This window comes from Leptopilina boulardi, unplaced genomic scaffold (assembly GCF_019393585.1).
Source record: "Leptopilina boulardi isolate dan_hultmark-lab unplaced genomic scaffold, ZJU_Lbou_2.1 LbouV2_367, whole genome shotgun sequence".
In the NCBI taxonomy this organism is placed as follows: domain Eukaryota; kingdom Metazoa; phylum Arthropoda; class Insecta; order Hymenoptera; family Figitidae; genus Leptopilina; species Leptopilina boulardi.
Genome location: NW_026137937.1, coordinates 844,348 through 868,615, shown reverse-complemented (window position 1 = coordinate 868,615; position 24,268 = coordinate 844,348). Strand labels below are relative to the sequence as shown.

At 28.1% G+C, this 24,268-nt stretch overlaps 3 protein-coding genes across 7 annotated transcripts in view; 1 reads left to right on the top strand and 2 right to left on the bottom strand.

The window, feature by feature from the left end:
- LOC127287005 (ras-related protein Rab-24-like) overlaps positions 1-24,268 on the bottom strand; it is a 590,458-nt gene that overhangs the window by 262,319 nt on the left and 303,871 nt on the right. The gene's annotated exons all lie outside the window — the stretch shown is intronic.
- LOC127286996 (sodium-coupled monocarboxylate transporter 2) overlaps positions 1-24,268 on the top strand; it is a 415,172-nt gene that overhangs the window by 165,105 nt on the left and 225,799 nt on the right. The window contains exon 3 of the mRNA XM_051313677.1: positions 5,557-5,600. The gene's annotated coding sequence lies outside the window, so the exon portion shown is untranslated. The remainder of the gene's footprint in view (positions 1-5,556; positions 5,601-24,268) is intronic.
- The window catches only part of LOC127286995 (alpha-2B adrenergic receptor), a 234,854-nt gene that overhangs the window by 140,469 nt on the left and 70,117 nt on the right, over positions 1-24,268 (bottom strand). The window lies entirely within an intron of this gene.

The following is a 24,268-nucleotide window of genomic DNA, read 5'->3' as shown; positions in this document are numbered from 1 at the left end:
ATGCATGATTTAAAATTATTGGAAATTTCAAAAATTGATTTATAATTAATTAAAAAACTTAAATAATAAATTTTTTTTTATTAAATAATAGAAAGAGATAAAAATTTTCTAAAATAAATTGATGTTTATTTTCATATTCGATGAATTAAAATTGTCAAAAAAAAAAAAGGGGGAATTTTTTTTCACCCCCTAAATGAAGAAGATTTTATTAAGACCGACCTCAAGAATGTGGAATTTAATTATTGAAACTGAGAGAAACGAGAATTCTTAGTATTGGCGAGGCGATGTTATTTTAGTGGAGGAGGAATTTAAAGTAAATTTCTCCGAGTTAAAGCAGAAGAAAGATGGCATGGGGACGAAGATTGTGAAGTGATCGAATTTTTCTCCTTTCTTCCAACCATCTTGAAATGTCTTCAAGCTTGGCCATTCGTCGGAAAACGTCCGTTCGTCTTTGTCTCGTTTCCGCGAAACTCTATTATCGTCGGCTCTATCTAGGCGCAGAGCTTCTGTCAGTAGAGCCATAAATTCTCGTGGAAGTCGAATCGAGACGTGGTTGGGTCATTTTGGATTGGAAAGAGAATCCTGTTTTCCTTGGACCTTCCATCACCAAGGACCTTCAATCACGAATAAAAGCCACGAGATTATTTCCTCATCAAGAGAAGTATGAAGATATGTATGTGTAATTTTATTTGCAACGATAATTGGTAATGAATTCTGTTGATTTTGTGATGGAGTTATTTTGCGGTTTTTGAATCTATTATGTTGATGATGATGATGATCATTTTTGGTTTTTTACGAATTTTATAAATTTTTGTTATTGTTGTTGATGCTGACTAACTCATTGGTGAATATAGCGCCCAACAAATTATTATTTTTGAGAATTGTTGCTGATGTTAGATTTTTTTTATATCTCCATTATCAATACCAAAGGTGACTGCATTTGCCCAATTAAATGACAGAGGGATTGTAGTAAAGATTGAATATTTTAAGGTTTTATGATGTTACTTATATTTTATTCATTTAATTGAATTTAATGAAATTTTTAATAATTAATTAATTTTATTATTAATTTACGTAAAATACCCGTTATATTTGGTTTTAATTAAGTTATTTTATAAATGTAATTAGGAAAAACTCAGGAATTCCATTTTATTTAACAGTAACAATAGACCGCGGAGATGGGGGATAAGAAGAAAAAAGCCATTAATGACACAGAATTTAACAATAACAAAATTTATTAATATTCAAATCAAATTTTAAAGGTTAATAATGAAAGTAGCAGAAGGTCGATAAATAAAGATTTATATTTTTATCAATTTAATTTTAAATTAGTAATGAGATCAACTCGAAAGGAGGACGACTCAAATAATAATTTTGGGGACTCTCCGTTCACAGAAAATTAAAAGGCATTAAAATAAGTTGCAATGCTTATTATTTTAATCCAATTTTGCTTATTTTAATCCATTTTGGTATTAAAATAAGCAAAATTCGATTAAAATAATAAGCGTTGCAGCTTTTTTTAATACCTTTTAATTTACTGTGTTCATGTTAACGACGACAAAGTCGCCTCGTCGCACTATTTATAATTTTTACATTGTTAGTTTATGTCCACAAAAATCAAAAGAATAAGAGGAGAAACACAACCTCTCGGAACTGACATCAGGATGAGAATGAGAGTAAAAAATGACTGACAAGTAAAACTTGTGATTTCAAAGATGAATCGTCATCCATTCACGAGAGGCGAAGGAATTATATTCAAGTGCTCCGATAAATCGGTGATCGGTTATTTCTACCTGCGTCCTCTACTGGTTTTTCGAGCATTTTCTCACTGAGAATACTCACTTTTTTTTCTCTTTTTATTTCCAATTCACAAGAAATCCCTCTGAGTGGATTCTCCGTCGCCAAGGAGTCACTTCACCGCGCGCTCTCGTTGGCTATCGCAGCTATTCCATCAAATCCGTCTCTCTCAATGAATGCGAATCATTTCCTTCTTGTCTTTGATACAAAACGCCAAACGAATTTGATATAAAGAAAATTGACAATCATTCTCTTTGCGATTGAATGTTTTCTTTTTTTTTTTTTGAAATTGTCAAAAATAAATTATAGGGTCAGCCGGGGTAAATCTGAACGCTTTTAGTAAGTTTCAACAATAACATAAGTTTTTTCTTTTAAAAGACAATACTTCCGGTATTCTGGTGCATGAAGTTGTTACTTTACTTCCATAGAACAATTTTATGGGGTAGCAAAAATTTTTGATAAATTACAATCGCAGGAATCTTAGCGTTCGTATTTACCTCGATACTTTGCAACTTTCCTAAAATACCGGGGTAAATACGAACGCCACTGTATTTCAGAAAAATCTTAGGGAAAATAAATTTAAAGTATTGCAATTGTTAAACTTATATAAAAACTCAAAAAAAAAATACGATAATAAACCTATTATGTAATAATGCATCATATATAAATACAAAAATCAAACAAGTTAAAAATTAAAATGCATTACACAATTACACAGAAAAAAACTGAACTCAGAATGATGCGTGTAGGCGGCTCATTTTGATGTGCAACAAAAATGAACCAGGTTGGTGGCGCCACTGTCTATGTCGTTTAGCATTGGCTCATTTTGATTTGCATCAAAAATGAGACAAGGTTTTTTCTGTGTAAAACCTTCAATAACTTTATCAAATCATAACGGATTTTTGCAAATTTGCTACAGAAAGTATTTTGAAGTGATTAAATGTAAATACAAAAATAAAAGTCAAATTTTTTAAATTCAAAATGGCGGATTCAATTTGGCGGACTTTTCTAAAACTTATTTTTAAAAATGATCAAATTTGCTAACTCCAAATTCGTAATCAGCGACCCTGAAACCTCCCGAGTAACAATTTTCGAGCGAATCCAATGAATTTTTTAATTCTCGTTCGCCATATTGGATCCGCCATTTTGTATTTTGAAAAACTGACTTCAAATTGGTAATCAGCGACCCCAAAAACCCTAGAATACCAAATTTTATTAAGATCCTGAAAAACTTTTTTCAACAAACCATTTGGCAAAAAAAGTGGAACGCTTCTTCGAGAGAACAGAGATTAAGTTTCTGCTTATTAATTACTAACGAGGATACATATAGAAAGAAAAACTTTTTTCTATGTACATTTATAATGTTAAAATAATAGTGTAATCAAATAAAAACAATTTTTGATATAAGAAAAAATTATTGAAAATACCGTTCGGATTTACCTCGGTTTTCCAATTTTCCGGGGTAAATACGAACGGTCTGATATTATTAATAAAATTTTACAGAAGGCAAAAATCAAAAATAGTTTCTGTTCTAGTATTCATAACAAACAATTATAAATAATAAAATGAATTTTTAGCTTCTTTTTCTTCAAATACGAGACAAAATACTGAAAGAGTGTCATCTTTGATTTTCAATCTTTTTTGCAATACTCGTTATCTTTGTTTATGCTGTTGCTAATTAACAAACGAAAAATGGGATAATTCTTAGAATCTCTTGAAGAGGATCTGAGGTAAAAATTCTCATGTCTAACTTATTTTTAAAAATTTTAATTAAGCTGAAATAATTAGCGTTCGGATTTACTCCGTTCGGATTTTTTATTTTATATATTTCTTCTTATTTTTTTAAACAAATAAATTTTTCTTCAAGTTAATTTAATACCCATTCTTATATTTTTAAAAGTACAACATATTGAATTAAAAAAATATTTTGTTAAAATATTTTTACAAGACTTAAAAATTTGTTTTTAAATAAAAAAATGCAATGTCAGAAAATAAGAATTACAGTTTTAAAAAAATCACAAATGCCTTAATTAAACGTAATAAAAAATATTTTTTAAATTAATTCACAGATTTAATCACACACATACACACACACACACATATATAGAGTACGTGAAAGTCTTAATCAGGACATGGTGAGAATGTAGGTAATCAAAAGAGGGAAAGAGAAAGTTAAATTTGTTTCTTACTCCTTTTTTTTATCTCGTGAGTTAATTTTATTAGATTTTTAAAAAGGATTTTTTAATTACCTGAAACTTTAGCTCTTTTACCGTTTTTCTACAAGCTTGTTTTAACTAGAAAATTATTACAAAAAAATAAAAAATAAATTACGTCTTTTTTTAATGTCATACTATAATTAATATACCGTTAGTTTATCAAGAGGTAACAATTCAAAAAATATCAAATTAAATGAAACTATTGTATTTTAAAAGTAAATGTTGTAGAAATGTATTCTGACATTCGTAATTACTAACATATTTTTTCAAAAAATACCTATACCCAGATAACCAAGCGTACTAATCGTTATTTACGAGTACGGCGTACTAGTATTATACTAGTTTTATACAAGTACAAAATAATTATATATGTCGTACCAGTACGTTACTAGTACAATAAAAGTATGTCGTACTGTTAGAATTGTAAAATATGATTACTCGATAAAAGTATAGTACTAGTACAATACCAGTACGTCGTACTTCTGAAATAAGAAGCACAACATACTTGTACGATACAAGTATAATACTGGTACGTCGTACTGGGAATCTTTGCTGGTAATGCCAACCCAACCTCACTTTCTTGACAATTGTCAAATATGAACGCGTCACTGAAAACGGTGCATTAAATGTTGGTGAAAAAAGTCGTTTATGATGCAGCAAAAGAGTTTTAACGTTTGTAACTTGTGCTTCTGTACTCATCTTGAATATCCGAGATTAAATTTATATTAAATTATCGATCTTTATAAGATTTATATTCTTTTACTTTGACATGGTGCCATGGTGTTATTTCATTGAAAAACATCAAAATCTTTTACATTTATAATGAGAAAAATTCATAAATTCGGTCTTGATCATATTGATATATTTTTAAATTCAATTGTGTGTTATTTCGTTATAGTCTTTCTTATACATATAACATATTTATAGGTTAGGATGTGATAATATGTTTTTCAAAGCAAATTTCAAAGCAATTTATAACATCAAGTTTAAAATTCTTTTGAAATAATGTTTAAATGTAAAGAAATAATCAATTAATATTTGATAAAGTTAAGTAATTAAAATAATATAAAATACCAGATATTTTAAGATAAGTGAGAATACAAGTTACATATATGATGTAAATAAAAAAAATGATTCAATAAAAATGAATTATTATTATTTCAGTTCTCCCACAGATTTTCTTTTGAATAATAAATGAAAATAATGAAAATACTATTGTGGGAAGAGAAAGGGGAGGGTATATAATATTTTATATTGTACATCATACTAGTATTGTACCAGTACAATAACAGTACGTTATACTAAGTCACAAAAGTTTTCAGTACGTCGTACTCGTATAGTACTCGTATTCTACCGATATTGCATACCGGTACGCCGTACTAGTACAGTACCTGGTACCGTGCGAAGGTACATGGCTGGTACAGTACTAGTACGTCTAGTACGTCGTACTAGTATTATACTACTACCGTACTAGTACGTGTGTTATCTGGGTATATATATATTTTTTATAATAATTTAGACAAAAATACATTCTCTGTTACAGTTCTGACGATAATCAAAATTAAGGAACGCATCATCTACTATTTGGTAAGTTTCTTTTTGCATGAAACATTAATTTCTAGAAAAAAAAATATTTAACTGCATGTGATTGTTAGGTCCTTAATGTTAATTTTTTTCATCCATTGTTCTCATAAAATACTGAATTGAAAAATTAAGAAAAAAAGTTTACATTCTCTCTAAAACTGAATCAGTGAAATTTAACAGAGAATCAGTGGGTCTATTCTCGCGATTTTAATCAGTGAATTTTCACAATAACACGTACGAATATAGACGATTTTACAATAAGAATATACGAACTTTAAAAATAAAAGACGAGAACAATTTGAAAGGATAAAACGAATAATCAAAAATGCGGATTACACGATTACATCACTCTACGTTACTTTCCCTACGCCGGAAGAATGAAAGCTACGACGAACAACTGCGCCAGGGGTACATATACGAAAAGAACGGGAACGCGAAAATGCAGTAAAACTGCTTTGTTGTCTACAGCGGGTAATGTCTCGTTGGGACGAGAGAAATACTCTCATTCGATGCGTCGGAGTAATGCTCCTTAGTACTGGGGAAATGACCCAGTGTGAAGGTAATACCACTCACCGACTCCGTGAACCACAAGAGTCTGCCGATTTCCTGCGGGAACGCAGCTTATATAGCCGATCGGTGGCCAAGGCGCATGTGAGAGAGCTCGACGACATAGCTCGCGCGGCTCAATCGGGTACTACAACGCTCATTACGGTCACTAACATGTTTATCGACATGGGGTAACTATTTATATGGATATATAATAAATATTTTCCCGCGAATTTTCAAACATTCTTTACAATATGCGTGATAGAAAATTTCAATAATTTTTTAATTGGACAATCAGTGAAAAAATGACTGATATTTCAGTAATTTTTAACTGATTTTCAGTGAAATTTCACTGATTGAAATCACGAGAATAGACTCACTGATTCTCAGTCAAATTTTACTTATTTTTAGTGGAATTTCACTGATTCAGGTTTAGAAAGTTGAGGAAATAACAATCACATGCTGTTAAACAACAATAATAATAAAAATATGTTTATAATAATAATGATGTATTTCTAATAAGAAATTATTTTAAAATTGTGCTTCAAAAATTTAATAGTCTAAAATGAAAATTTTTTCCTACGGTAAAGAAAGCAAAAAAGAAATGATAACATAGTTTTCGGAAGTAATTAGAAATCGATTAAACACGTGGATCTGAAGGGAAATTATTTCCTTTGCCTATCCTCTGATGTTAATGTTGAGCGCATTACGTGCCACAGAGAGAGAAAGAGAGAGAGAGTAGAGATCTATAATGCGTCTCAAGGGCTTAAGGGGTTGTGTCATGGAAGCTCGCTTGATTGGAATTCGATCGTCTGGTCAAGCGGCTATGTCCAATTGAAATGGTTGACTTGAGCTCCTGATAAAGCGTATATATATATTCGTGCGTATACGTACCGCACCTCATGAATCGATCAAACTTGCCACTGGATTGTCTAACCTTATGTAGGTAACAGACCAGGCAATTAAGGATAATTGCATTTGATTACATTCATACATTAAGGCAATCAAACTGAGCAAACAATCGATTATGACAATCGAAAGGTTCAACTACACTTGTCTATGATTTAAATCCTGGCAATATACATATACAATATGAATAAGTAATTACACGGAGAGAAATAGATGGTAAAAATTTATGATCTTAAAGATGGTAAAAAGTAGATGTTATCTGGTACCATCATTATGCTGCTCGGTACTATCAAAGATGTTACAAAAAGTATGGTTATGTTACCCACTACAATCAAGATTTTACTCCGTACAATCTGGATTGTAACTGATAGAATCTAGATTCTGCACTACAATGGAAAAACACACGTAAGCGACACGTATTTAAATGTCGCTTACGTGTGTTTTTTTGTTGTAGGGCAGGATTGCTGTCCGTATATGTAAGATCAAATATGGTACCTGGTACTATTTATAGATAGTACCTCGTACCATCTACTTCTCTCCGTGTATAAATTTACACTTTTGTAAATGATATTTTTTCCTATTCAATAATATATTAAAACTCTTTTAACTTTCTAAGATTAAGTACAAAATTTACATCAAGAAAAATTACCATAAAAAAAATGTAACAAATCTTTTTGTAAATTGAAAAAAAAAGTTCTTCGTATTTGAAAAATACTTGTTTTATAACACAAAAAAAGAATCAAAATTGATTTGAAGCAATTTGTTAAAGTTTTAAGAGAGACACAAAGAGTAAATTGATTTTTCAATCCTTTTGCGATTTCAATACCAAAGGTGAAGCATAAATTATGAAACGTCAAACGAAGTATACATCAAGTGTATAAACAAGAGGCTCTTTAGTTTTTTTTTTACCTGATCTGAAATTCCTCAACGAACAAAGGCAAAAGACTTTTTTGAAGGAGACAATAAAAAATGTCATGAATTGAATGGAAAGAGAGCATTGAAATTCTTTTGAGTAAAGCTAAACGATTTCTTCTATTTGAAACACGATTTGTGACGGATTCAAGTTTTACGTTTCGAGTTAAAGCCCCTTTTTTGCATAGTTATCAAAATACCGCGTAGTAATATATATATATATATATATATATACCCAAAGGGTAAAAAAAATAAAGGGGAATTTCACCTTTTATCGAAAAATCCGTTAATACCGTTTTCTGTGAATCTTTCACTGCCCACTTGTGTACTATATATATTGTATATAGTTAATGGAGAAACTTATGAAGTTTAACGACATTTCTCAATGTGTGCCATAAACACTGACGTAAAGATTAATCGATGCCATCGAAACTTGTGCTTAATATAGAAATCGTTATTCAGTTTTTTGGAGGGTGGAATTTTTTAATATTACGAATTCTTCGAAAAAATAGTTTTGAAATTTAAATTATAATATTAAAAAAATGGCATATTAAATTGTAATTAATATTAAAATCATTATAATATAATCTATAATAATAATTATTTATTTATTTACAATCTGATATAAGGGCATAATCATTAAGTATTAATAAAATATTTCCTTAATGAGAAATTAGTATCTATTATTGAAAAAAAAAAAAATTTACTCAACATTTTGATATTAATTAATTTTATAAGCTTTCAAAAATAATGATCGACAAATTTTATATGATAAAGTATTTTACGATTTAGGTCAAAGTGACAGACAACAATATTTACATATACAAGAAATATTTTCAAAGTACACAACTTGAGATTTATGTAAAACTTTTAGTAAAAGTTTTACTTACAAGAATTATTTAGTGAAGCTCAAAATATTTCTTTCAAACTTCTGTATAATCTTATATGTGAAAGTTTTTCATCTTGACACTTTCTAAATGTATACAATACTTTAGTTAGACTTTATTAATTATTTTCTTCCTGGTGTTCCAATGATTAATCCAACAAGAAAATTGATTTTATTTTCATTCAATAAATTAATTAATAATAAAATAATTTAGAATTGAAAACAATAAATTAGAAAAATTTAGAAATTTTCTAGTTCTTCTAAATATTAATTTTGTATTTAGAAAAGTTATGTTTCTTATAAAGTAAATTGAAGAAACATGGAATTTTGAAGAGGTTCATCGGGCATAACCTCAAACCCAATGGTCCCTTGACGAATTTTGAGGTTATGTTTGACCTATGACCTTGAATTCTGGAAACCTATGCCCTAGAATTTTGAGGTTATGTTGGAAAAAGAGTATGTGTCTAGTTTTGGAGCTTGAACTGGGTATAATTATGTAATTTCGCTAATAGAGTTATAGAAAAATATAGTAAATTACACCAAAATTAGTTTAAATATGAGGTTCTTAAAAAAACTCAAAATCCTTTGAAATATCGTGTTTTTCATTCAACTTACACCTTTAAAACTTAAAAAATTAAAATTAGATTACGTAATAAAAAAAATTAAATAATAATAAATATTTTTTTTTTGAATATACATAATAATTTAAATAATTGTGAACGGAACCCCTAGGTAAGCGAGTGTAACTCGCACTTGACCAATTTTTTTTATATTGTAGTCGACGTTAATTTTTATAAATTAAAATTTATGAAAGAGTTAATATTTAAAGAAATAGAAATATTTAAAAAAAAATGAAAAAAAAACAATTCAAATATTAAAAATATATACTCGAGTGAAAAAAGCAGTATAATATGCAAACTATAAAATTCGCAACTCCCAAAGGATGTTTTTTTCGTTCATTCATCAGCTGTCAGGAGATAAACAGCATTCGCAGTTAATGTTATTTGTTGTTCGTGTTATTTTTTTTTGGACAAAGATCGAAAGTAATCCTCTGGGTTTCTACTTTTTTCCCAAAAGAGGGGAAATTCAGTGTTGATCGAGTCGATATATCACTCACGGAAATTTGTCCATGTTAAAGGAGAAACGGTCCCAAGCAAGTGCTAATCGAGCTCTCTTGTTTTCCTCCTATTCGTACAATTTTCTGGGTGAGTCCCACGTGCATGGGAGTAAATTTAATGATTCTCTGAGTGTACATAACACTGGAGAATTGCTCTTTGTTAAATTCACTGGTCTCAAGAAGTGGCAGCTGGCGTTAACAAGATTTCCGTGTTTTTCTTGGAAGAGAAGTTTCCAACAGTGCAACAACTGTTAATTGATATACCTACTTTCTACTTAAAAATAAAAGTTTCTCTCTTTTCTTTATATATACATGTATATAAAATGAAAAAAGGGAATAAATTTTTCCCTCAATCTTATTTTTAAATTTATTTTCGGGAATTTATTTATTTTGAAGAAAATATACTTAAACGAAATCACTGGTAAATATACCAGTTAGACAGTCTGAGATTTTCTAAATTCTTTTATTCTTAGTCTAATTGTAAGTAGTAAAAGTAGATTTCACTCAGACACAGCGTTTTCGAATTGTTTCTGCTTTTACACCCAGAGAAATGTTTTATTTGAATTAAATAAAATATATTTGACTTAAATAAAAATGGATATTTGTCTCAGAGCCTACTAAAGTTTTCTTTGTCTCAAATAAATTTTTATCTTGTAAGGGGTATATTCCTCTTTCAAATCCCATTTGAAATTTGAAAAAAGACTCAAAATTAAGAAAACAGGAGATGATTTTCTAAAAATCATTAAAGTCAATTTTCTCAAAAACCCCACTTTTTTTTCTCTCAAATTTTTACCATAAATTCTTACCAATATGTAAATGACGTTAGTCATTTCAAATTTCGTAAAAAAAAATATTTCGAAAAAAATTTCTCCTTACTACCAGGATTGTTTAGCCCGCTTGAAACTCCTAGGATTGGTTCTTCATATTGGTAAGAATTTATGGTAAAAATTTTAGAGAAAAAAAAGTGGAGTTTTTGAGAAAATTGACTTTAATGATTTTTAGAAAATCATCTCCTGTTTTCTTAATTTTGAATCTTTTTTCAAATTTCAAATGGGATTTAAAAGAGGAATATACCCCTTACAAGATCCAAGAAAAATAATTTGATTGCATTCATTAGAAAAAAAATTACAGGCGAAACAATTTTTTTTTCATTGTTCTTTCGAGTTTTACCACTCAAACTTCAAATGACCATAACTTCGTTAAACATAATTTTTATGAAAAATAAAAAAATAAGTGTCTCTTTATTTTTCACGTAGAATAACATATTTCATCGACAGAAAAATCTACAACCTGAAGATGGTCGGCCTGTACGTTTTGAAATGGATTCAGCCTGCTCAAATCATTAATCAATTAACTTTGTTATAATAATAATTGTTAAAATTTTGTTTAAAAATAAATAATTAAAATTACATAATAAAAATAAGTAAAACGTTATATTATATATAAAGAGCAGTTTCAGTTGCATTAAACTTTGACCAATTCTTGTAAATTTTTCTAAGTAGTACAAAAGAGGTTTAGTCAGATGCGCGGTTTTTAAATATTTTCTAATTTTGTATCACTGGTAAAAGTTAATTTTAGACAAACAATATTTTTCCTAATATTGTTATTATTTTAAAATCCAAAAATTTTCCACTTCTTATTTTTGAATTAGTGGTAAACGACATTTTTTGAAATATCTTTTTGATACAGTTTTTAGATTAGTAGTAAACGAAAAATTTGGTCAGACAAAATATTTGAACATCTACTACAAGTATACGCAAAAAAATCTTCACCTGAAACAGCGATAAGTTTCTCTGCAACAGCTATATTATAGGTGAAGATTTTTTTGCATTTAAAAGAGAGTTCCAGTTACAATATATTTTCTAACACTGAAAAAAATATTTTTTTGATACAAATAATAATCGGTTACTTGACTATTATGAAATAAATATATACTTGAAACAAATAATTTTTATTTGAATTGAATAAACACTATTTGTACCATTAATTTATGTACTTGAAACAAATACCATTTAATAAACTCAAATAAAAATTATTTGAGTCAAGAAAATATTTATTTGATAATTGTCATGTAATTGATTATATTTGAATCAAATAAATTTTTTTTTAAAGTGTAATAACAGTAGTAAAGGACAATTTTAATAGGATATCTGTTCTTCAGTAGTAAAATTGAGTTACAGTCAAACACAATAATCAATTTTATGTTATTTTTTCTCACTATTATCAAGTTGCATTTAAACAAATTTAGACAAAATGTAAAATTTTTACTAATTTAATACAAGTAGTAAACAAATTAATTTCAGTCATCATAAAAATTTCTGAAATTAATTGAAATTTTATTATCAGTAACAATATCCATAAATTAAATGAATTATAAATTATATAGGCGAATTGATTGATGTTTATCAAAAAGATTTTGCAAAATAGAAAATAATAAATAATAATTGATACGAATGTTATTTGATCAGACATTTGAAAAATTGTCAACGACAGTTTATTCAGCACTTCATTATATATATCAGTTACAAATTTAATCGAAAACATGGTAACCCCTATTTTATTACAAATATCTCTTTCATTATCTTTATACTGATTGCTTATATGATGATATCATTCTACACGCGTATGATAAAAAATTTCAAATAAAAGATCCAATGGCATTCAATTTCATTGAAAATATTATCGGAAATTTCGAAAGCACATGCTTGGTGTGATTGAATTTCGTTCTTTGAAATAGAATATGAATGGGGAGGGTACCAAGTGTTCGTTTCCGCGGCGTATCCCCTCGTGACAGGAAATCCCATTTCAGCATAATAATTCAACGAAAATTAACACAGCAATTGATGGTTAAACCTTTTCTAGATTTTATTTATATATAAATATTCGATATAAACACAAAATCTCGTTCAAACAATGTAATTTTTTTTTATTATTTTTAATATTTTATCATTATTTTTTGCAAAAAACTAACTATGTTTAAAAATATATGTTTATCATCAGAATTTTACTAATTTACTTATAAATTTCAATTTTTTTATTTGAAATATTTTTGGAAATTTTGAATCATTTTTAATTTGTTTTTGTCATCTATTTTGACGTGTTATAATAACCTTTGTAAAGTTTGAATTTCTCTCTGGCCCTTGGGAATCGTTTACATATATATATATAATATGATATATATATAATGGTAAGAGTCAGGTGACAAAGGCAGGTTTCTATGGTATTTGCAAATTCAAAAGCGCTAACCAAGCCACACGGTCCGGAAACACACAAGAGACAAAAGGTCTACTTTCTCTGCACAGATACTAACCACTATACATATATGATCTTTTGGAGGGATTACAATGATTAAAGTATATTATTTCATTTTCAAATTCACGTCCATTCTCATTGCACACACGCGTTTCCATAACCAACACTATATATTGTATATATATATATATATTCCTCACTTTGCTCTTGGTTGGCAGAAATTTCATTCATGGTTTATTGCTTGTTAAACTTGAAATTTGTCAGAACTTTGAGCGCGCTTGCCAAATTTACCGAGAAAATTCATGTTTGCCTTTATACATTACAAGCCGACGTCATGTAACTTATTATCTAAAGTTTTTGTTGAACTTGCAAATGATTTTGTAGTTTCACAAAAGTTTAATATTAACATCCTTTGAGAAATATATATATACGCTATTAAAATTAATGTTTTTTAACCTCCCTCCCAAGAAAAAGAATAATAAATAAATGGGCAAGACTCAAATTAATTGTTATTTTACAGATGATATGTTATTGATTTTTCCGATTTATTTTCAATTAAATGACTCGGAAAAATCGATAATACACGGAGAAAAATAGGATTGTAATGCGAACAATTTTTGGATTGTTATCAGTAGATTTGTTGATATTACAATTCAAAATGTTTATATTACAGTTCGGATTGTTGTCAATACAAATGTATATTGTTTTAACAATAATACAAATTTTTTATTGTCAGTTTTGTTCAGTTTGCAAATCCGTACAGTTGCAGAAGCAAACTCTTTGTCGATGACAGATGGAACAATCTGGATTTGTTTAGCTGACAGGTTTATTGTTCCATGTCACGTGGTCATTTTAAATTCGTGCAAACTGGCGTGCGGATCGTCGCGTCGTTTGCTTCTGACACATGTGCCACTTTTGCTTTTATTATTAGTATTTTTTCAAAAATAACAAAGTGCTGTTAAATAATGAATCTGGTTAAAGTGAGAAATCTATTGCAAGTGTAGTGAATGGATGACGAGACAATTTCGTCGTTTATTGGTAAGTTATACTCGGTTACTATTGAACATAACCTCACCTTAAAAACCCAGTAAAAAATAAAAGATACAAGAACGGCGGATTGCGGTTACAAGCTCAATAGCTGGTAAACGAATCCATGAGAATCTCGAATACAAGCACTTTTCGGTATCCGAAATGATCATAAGCCTGTAAACGCAATGAAACGGACGACTTTTGTAGGTCTTTTAATCAAGAAAAAACAATTAAATGGATGCACAAACGATGGAAAATTAAAATAGAAGCAAAAATAAATAATTATTTTTTAAAGAAACGTACATTTAAACAAAAAACAATTATTCTTATTAATTCTAACCTCTGCATTAAAAACATTGTAAAAACAGTGTTCTGTTGGTAATTTAACCTTGCTATTCGGAAAATATGGTTTCCTACCTTACCGATATTGAATATTAATTTAACGTGGGTTTTTCGATTTTCCAATTTCAGAAGCAATTCATAATAATCAAAATATTATTAAACATAAAACAGTGCTCATTTTTAATTTCCTTTCCCCCTTTTAATTAAATCATTTTAGATTGCTTTTAAAATAGAAAATTCGAAAAAAAACCTCGTTAAATTAATATTCAACGTCGGTAAGGTAGAAAACCATATTTTCCGAATAGCAACATAAAATTACCAACAAAACACTGATTTTACAATGTTTTTAATGCAGAGGTTAGAATTAGTAAGAATAATGGTTTTTTGTTTGAATGTACATTTCTTTAATAAATAATTATTTATTTTTGCTTCTAATTTAATTTTCCATCGTTTGTGCATCCATTTAATTGTTTTTTCTTGATTAAAAGACCTACAAAAGTCGTCCGTTTCAGTGCGTTTACAAGCTTATGATCATTTTGGATACCGAAAAGTGCTTGTATCCGAGATTCTCATGTTTTCGTTTACCAGCTATTGAGTTTGTAACCGCAATCCGACGTTCTTGTATCTTTTATTTTTTACTGGGAAATAGAAAATGGATATTAAATATTATTTAACAACAAATTTCAACTCAAAATAATTCTTTGATTTCATGTCAAAGAATTTGATTCAGATGCTGCATGTTCCACAGATTTTGATGCAAATGAAACTGGTGATATGACCTACGGAAATCTGCTATCGATTATTTTAGAAGGCGAAGAAACTGAACAAATTATATTAAACGGATCAAAGATTTGATAATGAAATAAATTGTATTGCCGATTTAATAATTTAGTTTTGTTATTTCAACTGTTCCATAACAATTTTCTTTGTTCATCAAAAAATTCTGTTTGTTCACCGAACAATCCGAATAGTTTTAATAATAATCCCATTTTAACTGCTGCTTCTATATTGACAATCTGGAATTGTTATGTGAACTTAATTTATAGTAACCACAACAATTCTTTTTTCTCCGTGTATTTCATCTCTATAAAATTAAAATTACACCGAATGATAAATTCGAAATATTTATTTCTAAAATTAGTTGTATTTATCAAATTAATTAAGAATTTTTGAAATTATTATTAATTATTCAAATTTAAAAATTCTTCAATTTTTGAAAAATTTGCTGAAAATCTTGTTAATCATATGAGCAATGACATTTTAAATCAATTTACCTAATTGCTTGAAAAATTAAATTTTAAATTTAAAAAAATTTTTACAACTTTCCAAATGAGTCAGAATTTTTCAAACGGATCTTTTAAAATTTCGAAAAAGTAGGCAATTAATTTTCGATATTAAATTGTTTTTTTTTTACTATTACTATAATCAAAATAAGTTTCTGATAATATTAGATAAAAAAATTGATTTTTAAAGTTAAAAACAATTGATGATGCTAATGCGCTAATCGCGCATTGTTTTGCAATAAGAAAATATTAATGATTAATTCTTCAATTATTACTTAATTAAATAATAATTTATTCATGAATTTTTTTTCCAATTGTATATTTTTTTGTTTCTAAATTGATCAACTGGATCTCTCAAAAATATTTTTTTGTTATTTTAAACAGCTAAAAATTGTAATTATTTATAGCTTCAACTAACAATATTTATTGTTGTAATATTTTCAGATATTTACTTTAATCAAAGTAGGAGTAATAAAACAATTTAACATTAAAAATTAAATTTGTTAATTTTAGGTAATGCGTTTGAGAAATTCTAACACAATATTTTATCATAATGATTCCAAAGTTTTTAAACTTGAATATTTGAAAAATTACAAACTTTTAAAATTCATTTTAATAATTATAAATTTTTTTACTTAATTCAATTTTAATGTTAAATTGAAAACTTAATTTTCATCATTTCAAATTTAATAAAAATATTTTTTTAAATTAAATTTTAAATGAAGACCTATGTTTAGTTAAATTTTTAATCAATTGTATTTGAATATTATAGTTTAGAATCAAAACAAGAAAAAAATGAATTGAGAGGTTTATAATAACTAACTGAATATTTGCATATTGAATTAATTATTATATAATGTGTTGATTAATTTCTAAGATATGCGAAACTTCCTCTTGTGGTTAAATCTTTTAGGCCTCATGTTTCGAGTGAAGCTTAACATTTAAGTTTACTGAAAAGTTTTTGTCCCAGCAGCTTCTTAGCTCAATCGCAGCATCAGCTAAGCTTAACTTTTAAGCTTTGAGAAAGAAGTTTGTTAACATGGTAAAGCCTGCTTAGTATTCATCGTCTTCATATACTTTTTTAATGATATCTCTTGAGGAGATTATCTTACCAGATCGAATAACATGCTTCATTAAAAAAAAAATATATATATATATATATATGTATCACGACAAAATATTTTTCTAAATAATTCCAAATAATTGCAAATATTTTAATTATTTTTATAATTCATAATTAATAATGAAAAATTTACTGTTTTCTTAATTATTGTTTCAAAATACAATAAATAAAAATAGGTTGATTCATCATTTATTTAGTATTTAAAATTATCCTGAGAGTCATGGTGAAAAAATCTATTCATAAATTGAAGTGCAACATATTCGGGTTATTATGTGAAAAGATTTCGAGAATGTAAAGAGGTTGAAGATTTGTCAGGTTAATGGCAAAGGAGGTTGCATAGCAAAAAAAAAAAAAAAAAGAAGGAAACTCAAGAGAATCTTGAATACGATGGATAAGGATTCGTATGTGGTCTTAGTGAAACCAAATCATGATTCGAGAAGCTTTTCCCTTCTTTTTAAAAGAGGAAATTCTAAAGAGAGATTTTTCTTTCTTGTTTTTTTTGCCAATGAAGAAAAATGAGAAAGACAGAGAGGAACAAAAATCGGGAAATTTGATCAATACACTCAACAGTGGCGTCGAAATTATTAATGACTCATGTACTCATGATGTTCCCTTCATAAAATACAATGAAAATGAACGATCATCATCCAAGAAGGAAAAAAATTATTCCACCTACTTTTATTCGGATTATCATCATTTTATATCTCGTTCTCGTGATGCTACGAAATGTGAGTGCTTAATTTTATCTTTTCTACTCATCCATTATATAAGATTGTATCAAGAAAATAATTTACAAATTTTTTTTTTCTTTTGCGCCAAGTGCCATTTATTATTCTGATTGAAAGAAAATTAACCTCACAATTTGTCGTTAGTCAAGAGCTTTTATGAACGTTTCAAAAAGTTGAACAAAATGAAGGGAAAAAAAAGTTTCTCCTTGCTAAAAATATAGTTGTAATAAATTTTTTTTTTTGACAAAAACTGGCACAAAACAGTTGTAACCTTCCCTTCTTTTATAGAGTATAGAAAACAATTTTTTTTTTTCTGAAAGGGAAAGTTATTATTGATAAGCGTGAATTATTTCTTTGAGAAAATTTGAGCTTTAGAAAAATAGTATAGTGACTGGACTATTTTTCAAATGATTCGAAAGAATATATAGAATTAGTTTTTAGTCACTATTTGTGTTTCTTCTCTTTCTTTCTTTTTTTTTCGCTGAGTCTTCTTCAAGTAAACCACTTTGGAAATAAAGAATAACGACTCTCGGAAGTCTAGCGTCGAATGTACAATCCAAAATAGAATAAGACTTTTCTTATCATTTATTCGGTAAGAAAACAGAGAATTGAGTTAAGAAATAAAAGAGAGAACGAATAGGAGACTCGCTAAAGGTAAAATGTATATAAAGAAAGTAAGAAAGTGTGTTTCACATCCTCAGAGATTTCCTATTCTAACGTTAGAATGACGTGTCTCACGAGGTGTTCCGATACGCGACTTATACGTATATATATATATATATATATATATGCTGCATCTTGTTCGAGATATAAGTTTTCTTTTTTTTCCCTGCGAGACATGGAGTAATCGTTTGCAAGTTCCTGTCGTTTCTGATAAATTAGTTCGACATATGAAAGATGCGTAGAAAAAGATAGAAAATGACTATGAAAAAGAACAAATATATAAAAGAGATTCTCAGAATGAAGAATAAAAATTTTTTTTTTTCAAAAATCCTCATAAATATGATGGAGGGAATTATTCTTTGGTGTTTATACTTTATTTTTGTCGGACGAACCAGAAAAGAAACGAGATAAAGTACAAAGATGTTAAAGAGATTATTTTTTTAAATTTTCAGTAAAAACGGAACGTTAAATTTACTGCGATTTACAAATGGTTTTATAGTTTAATTTTTTTGATTGTTGTAATTTCACATGAAAATACTCAACGAAGGTTTTCTCTCAAAAATAATACACACTGTAAAAAGAAGGTACTAAAACAGTACCGATTTTAGGTATCAAAATAGAACCAAATAACAATTTAGTACCTAAAGTTGAAATTAAATTAATACCTTTCGTTTTTTGCCAAAAAACATGCAATAAATTGTTTATAAAAAAAAAGTTTACATTAAATCAAAAAAACGGCTACGTAGTTCCATAAAGAAGGTTATTGTGTATAGTTACTGTTAAAATTTCAGATCAATCCATGCAACAGTGTTCGAGTAATCCGTCCTCCCAGTTTGAAAAAAGTGGTTTCGAGAAAAACGCCTTTAAAGTAGAACGAACATACAATAGGCCAGCAGACCTTTACAATGTTCTAAAATTCATAATTTCCGGAGTACAACAAATTTAAAGCTTTTCATGACGAATTCTATAGTTTTTGGGGTCACTGATTACAAATCTGTAGTCAGATTTTAAAAATTAAAAATGGCGGATTCAACATGGCGTTGTTCAGTGTTCAGTCATGACGCCTATATGATGCATTAGTGACACTCAAAGGGTTAAAAAAAATTTTTTTCGCCATAGGATCACCTGCCTATTGTTTCTACAATCCTAAAGTACATTTTAACAAAAAAAAAAAAATCGTTTTTTTGAAAATTCTAGAGTGGTGTTACCCCTTAATAAAAAAAAAACTTTTCTTCTTCTGATGTAACTAAAATTATTTCTTTGCAAGAGAAACGAATAAAATAAAATTGTTTCCTACTTTAAAATTTGGATTTTGTAAAAAATTGCAATTAGGTACGTACTTTTTTTAAAGAGATATCATTATTTCGATGAAAATCATATTCGTCATATAGTGGAAATTATTAAAGAAAGTATGAATATTATAGAGTCGAATAAAAATGTGAAATCATTGAAAGGAAGAGACGTGGGATATATATATATATATATATATATATGAGGGAGGTGAAGTGAATAAAAGAGGAGGTAAAACTGATGGTATACTGCAAGATTTGTGAGAGAAGGATCTTTCTAGGTGGTTATTACATAGGAGGTTTGAGATGGAAAGAAGGAAGTGAGAGGACAATGATTCTCCGGACGTAACATTTTATAATTACCACCGGGACCCGTCTTGATCGAGCGACTGAAGGGTGCGCTGAATTAACGGAGAGTGTAGGAGGATGGGTACTTTTCAGTGCGAGCAGTAATAATAGTAGAAACCGGTAGTGGTTGTAGCAATTTTAGTAGATAGTAGCTATCACCGTGGTACTTATAAGAGGGTCGTGAGTCGGAATGGCAGTAGTTGGTAGTAGTACTACTACTAGGTGAGTCGAATGATCGGTCGCTTCAGGAATGCCAGATATTAAAATACCGCAGACTCTTCAGCCTGGCTTCCCCCCTCTCTTTCTCTCCCTTTTCAGCACCATTCATTCCCGCAGTGTTCTCCCCTTGCTTCTGTCTCAGAGCCACCACGAAGCATGAACCTTCCTTTACCCCAATTTCCTCTTCACTCTAGTTCTCGGGGAATCTACACCGGCGCATCATTTTCCTCAAGTTTCCTCGAGGGAATTTTGGCCTGTCTCGCATCGAAAATCTACTTCCGCGTTTCCTCAACTCTCCACTATTTCTTGTGTGTCGGTTTGGTATATCGCCTTGAGGAAATTGAAAAATTAAAGTCGAATTTACAACACTTGCAGCTCAATTCAAGTCTCATGGTGAACAATTGAATTTACGGTTGGAAACTTCACTTTCAATTGAATCTCTATAAATTTACTGATTTCACTACTTTTTTTTCCCCCTATATCAAAAATGGAGCCAATCAATGTGAAATTATTAATAATTAATAATTAATATAGTTACTGTTACTATTTAGTTAGGCAGCCTAACCATTTCATTAATAAGATAACTAATTAAGTATTTATTCCAATAAACTAATTTAGTTAAACATTTTTTTGTAATTTTTATGGATATTTTAAGATTTTAAGGGGAGGGCACCACTTTTATTTGGAGCCCTTTAAATTTTAATGATTGCAAAATGTTATATTTTTTTATCGCATCATTCGGGTTAATTTTCAATCTATCATCGAACTACCTGGATAATTTAAGATGGATTCGGTAAATATTAAAAAATGATTGGAAACTTGGGAAATTTTTTCTTTGTTTTTTGAAATTATTGTTCAATTTTATAGAATTATTTTGTCTCGTTAATTTATAAAAATAAAATTACGATTTTTCATCACTACGAATTTAACCCCTTCACTGTTAGAGAAAAATTTTTAAAAATTATTTCCGGCATTTTGGATCCGCCATTTTTAATTTTTTAATTTAAGGGTAAATTCGAATTCAGCACCATCGAAAACTTTTATACACCTAATTTAGATTAAATTGAAAAAAAAAATTTGGTTTATTACTTAACTAAATGTCATTGATACTTTTAGAGGGCGATTAATAATTAATAATATAAAATAATTTATTTTACCATTTACATAGAAAATTTGATTTATTTTCTGTCGATATAGTACTTACGAAAATGACTGTGAAAAATCTGAACTCACCTGAAACAGAAAAGAAAAAAATTTTCAACATTTGACAATATTTTAATAATTAATAGAAATTATTTTCACTTTTTTCTCCATTATGTATTTTCGAGATTATTTATATATATGTATTTCCTAAAAGAAATTTATCTCGAAAAATATATATTATACACGGAAAGAAATTTAGTAGCAATATTTGATAAATCTGATAGGAAATTTTAGTATTCTCTTTTTCAAACGCGGAACATTTGGGTTTGATAACGAAAATCGGTATATTTTTACCAATAGTCTTTTTAGTAAATATATTCCAGAAATTGAAATTATTATTTCGTAAATTGATAAATTTATATGAAAATTTGGAAAGATTATTTCGAAATTTGTTAAAACTATACTAAAAATTCGAAGTGGTTCAGTCGTGACAGATGACGACAGAAACACCAATAGATTCTACACCAAAGTTTTATCTCTTTCTCATCTCGAGGATAGACGAGGATATGAACTTTTAAATGCACACACACACACATACACCGCATTGTTTTACATCGATTGGCTTATTTTTATTCCTAACCTATACTAACGATAATACGTATAACATTCGCAGAATAACGCTTCATATACAAATTTACGCTCATGTGAAAAACTGATGTGACCATTCTTATATACTAACCAGACATATTTTTCACCGCTTATGAGAAAGGTGAAATTATATTAAAACATGTTTAAAAATATAAATAAAAATCATTATTTATTGGGAAATAATTAAATATTTTATTATTTTTTAAAGAACAATTTTTTTTACTGATTTATTGTAAAATCTTCGAAATTAATTATATAAAAGAAATTCAGGTCTGTATCAAGATAATAGTAAAAAGGGGCTTGTCTAAAGAGCTTCGTCAGTCTTCGTTACCACTCGGTGAGGATCGGGCAATTCCGAACGTTCAACTTCGGCACATTTCGTCGAATCTCGTTAACTTTGATATTTCTTTTTCAATTTTCATATCAAATATATCAAAATCTGAAATAATTATATCATTTTATACAATTCTAATTACGAAATTTGAAATATTTGGTTAGAAAAATTGATAAAGAGCTTATTAAAATTTGACATTTTTGTGTTTCAATAAAAAGATTTCAGATTTCGTAAATATTATATCAAATTTTCTTTCCAACTATATTAAATATTCTTATTTTAATCTCAATCATTCTTAAAAATAGTATCGAAAATCGTTATCATGCCAAAATGTTCCGCAATTGTAACCAAATATACTAAAAAGTAACACCATAATATCAAATATTGCTACAAACTTTCTTTCCGTGTATGAAACTATTTATTCTTTATTAGTGTAATTAATTTTATAAAAAAAAAAATATTTTCTTCCATAATTATGATGAGCTACTTCATCATAAATAAATCATTTATAAATATTTTCTTCAATATTAAAGATAAATCATAATTCTTCTTTATACTAATGATACAAATTATTTTTTATTGCTTTTTTAGATTACATAAGGGAATATAATATATATTACAAAACCTTACATTAATAATAATCGAGAGTTGTGAGAAATTTTCTATAAATGAGAGTAGAAAAAAAAGCGAATCATAAAACAATTGAAAGTCGAGAATAAAATGGGCAATGAATTTTATTTATTGAAAATATTTTACATGCCATAAAATACTATGTATGAGAAATAGATTCTATATAAATCTTGCGTTGATAGCTAATTTGGGTCATTTTTGAGGTCAATATAAACAAGAGGTAAACAATAGATGTTTGCGCTTAATTTAGAGTTTTAGTACACCATTAAAATCTTCTCATTACATTAATCTACAAGAGGTTCTGTGGATTCTATTTTTTTTTTTGTTTTTTAGTTGATTGCAAAGTATTTTAAAGTTTTTTTTAAAAAAAAAGAACGTCAGACAAAACTTTTTATGTTTTTTGCTTATATAAACAATTGATAAATTGTCCTAATTATTATACTTTTTTAAATATAAGTTATTTAAACTGAAAAATAATTTAGATTGATTTGTGTCGTTTTCGATTTTAGTTAGCTTTATAATATACTATATTTAGATTAAAATTAATCATGTTAATTCTATTGGAAAAGAATTGGAGTTATTTTTCTACTTTATAGTGAGAGGGACACCAACATTAGCACTCCCATCATTAACGATGAGTATTTTGGTGTTAAGTTCACACGAGGACATTAATATCCCATTTAGAGTTGAGAGTTTAGTGGTTTAAACCAGCCTCGTACGACATGGATCGTTCGATGTTCAGTCTTCAAGTCCAGTGGAAGTGTGAAGAGAATAATGATGAAAATTTATTGAGAATTAGTCACTCTCAGTGTAGCTCTGCACAAAATTATCTCTCTCTCGCTCTCTCTCTCTCTACATGTACAATACCCTAAAGTTTCAAATACAATTTATCATTCTCCAGTCCTCAATTCTCAAGAACTCGATCCATCTATTTAACAGACAGATCTCGACCGAAAATTTATTGCACTACCTTCCACTACACTTGATGGAATGAATCAAATGGAAATAAAGTTTATTTAACGAATCGATTTTTTACACCAATTTCACAAATTGAATTGATAGCTCAATCTTCTTGTTTTACATTTTCAATTTTATTTATTCAGATCGATTTAATAAAATATTGAATTTAATTGAAAATTGAGAAAATTTTGTTTTTCTATTCACAATTCTTTAGTGAGTACTGTAAAAAGAATATGATGAAGAAAAAACTTTTCTTCAATCGTGCCACGGAGAAAAATGTGATTGTTGTGCAAACAATTTTTGGATTGTT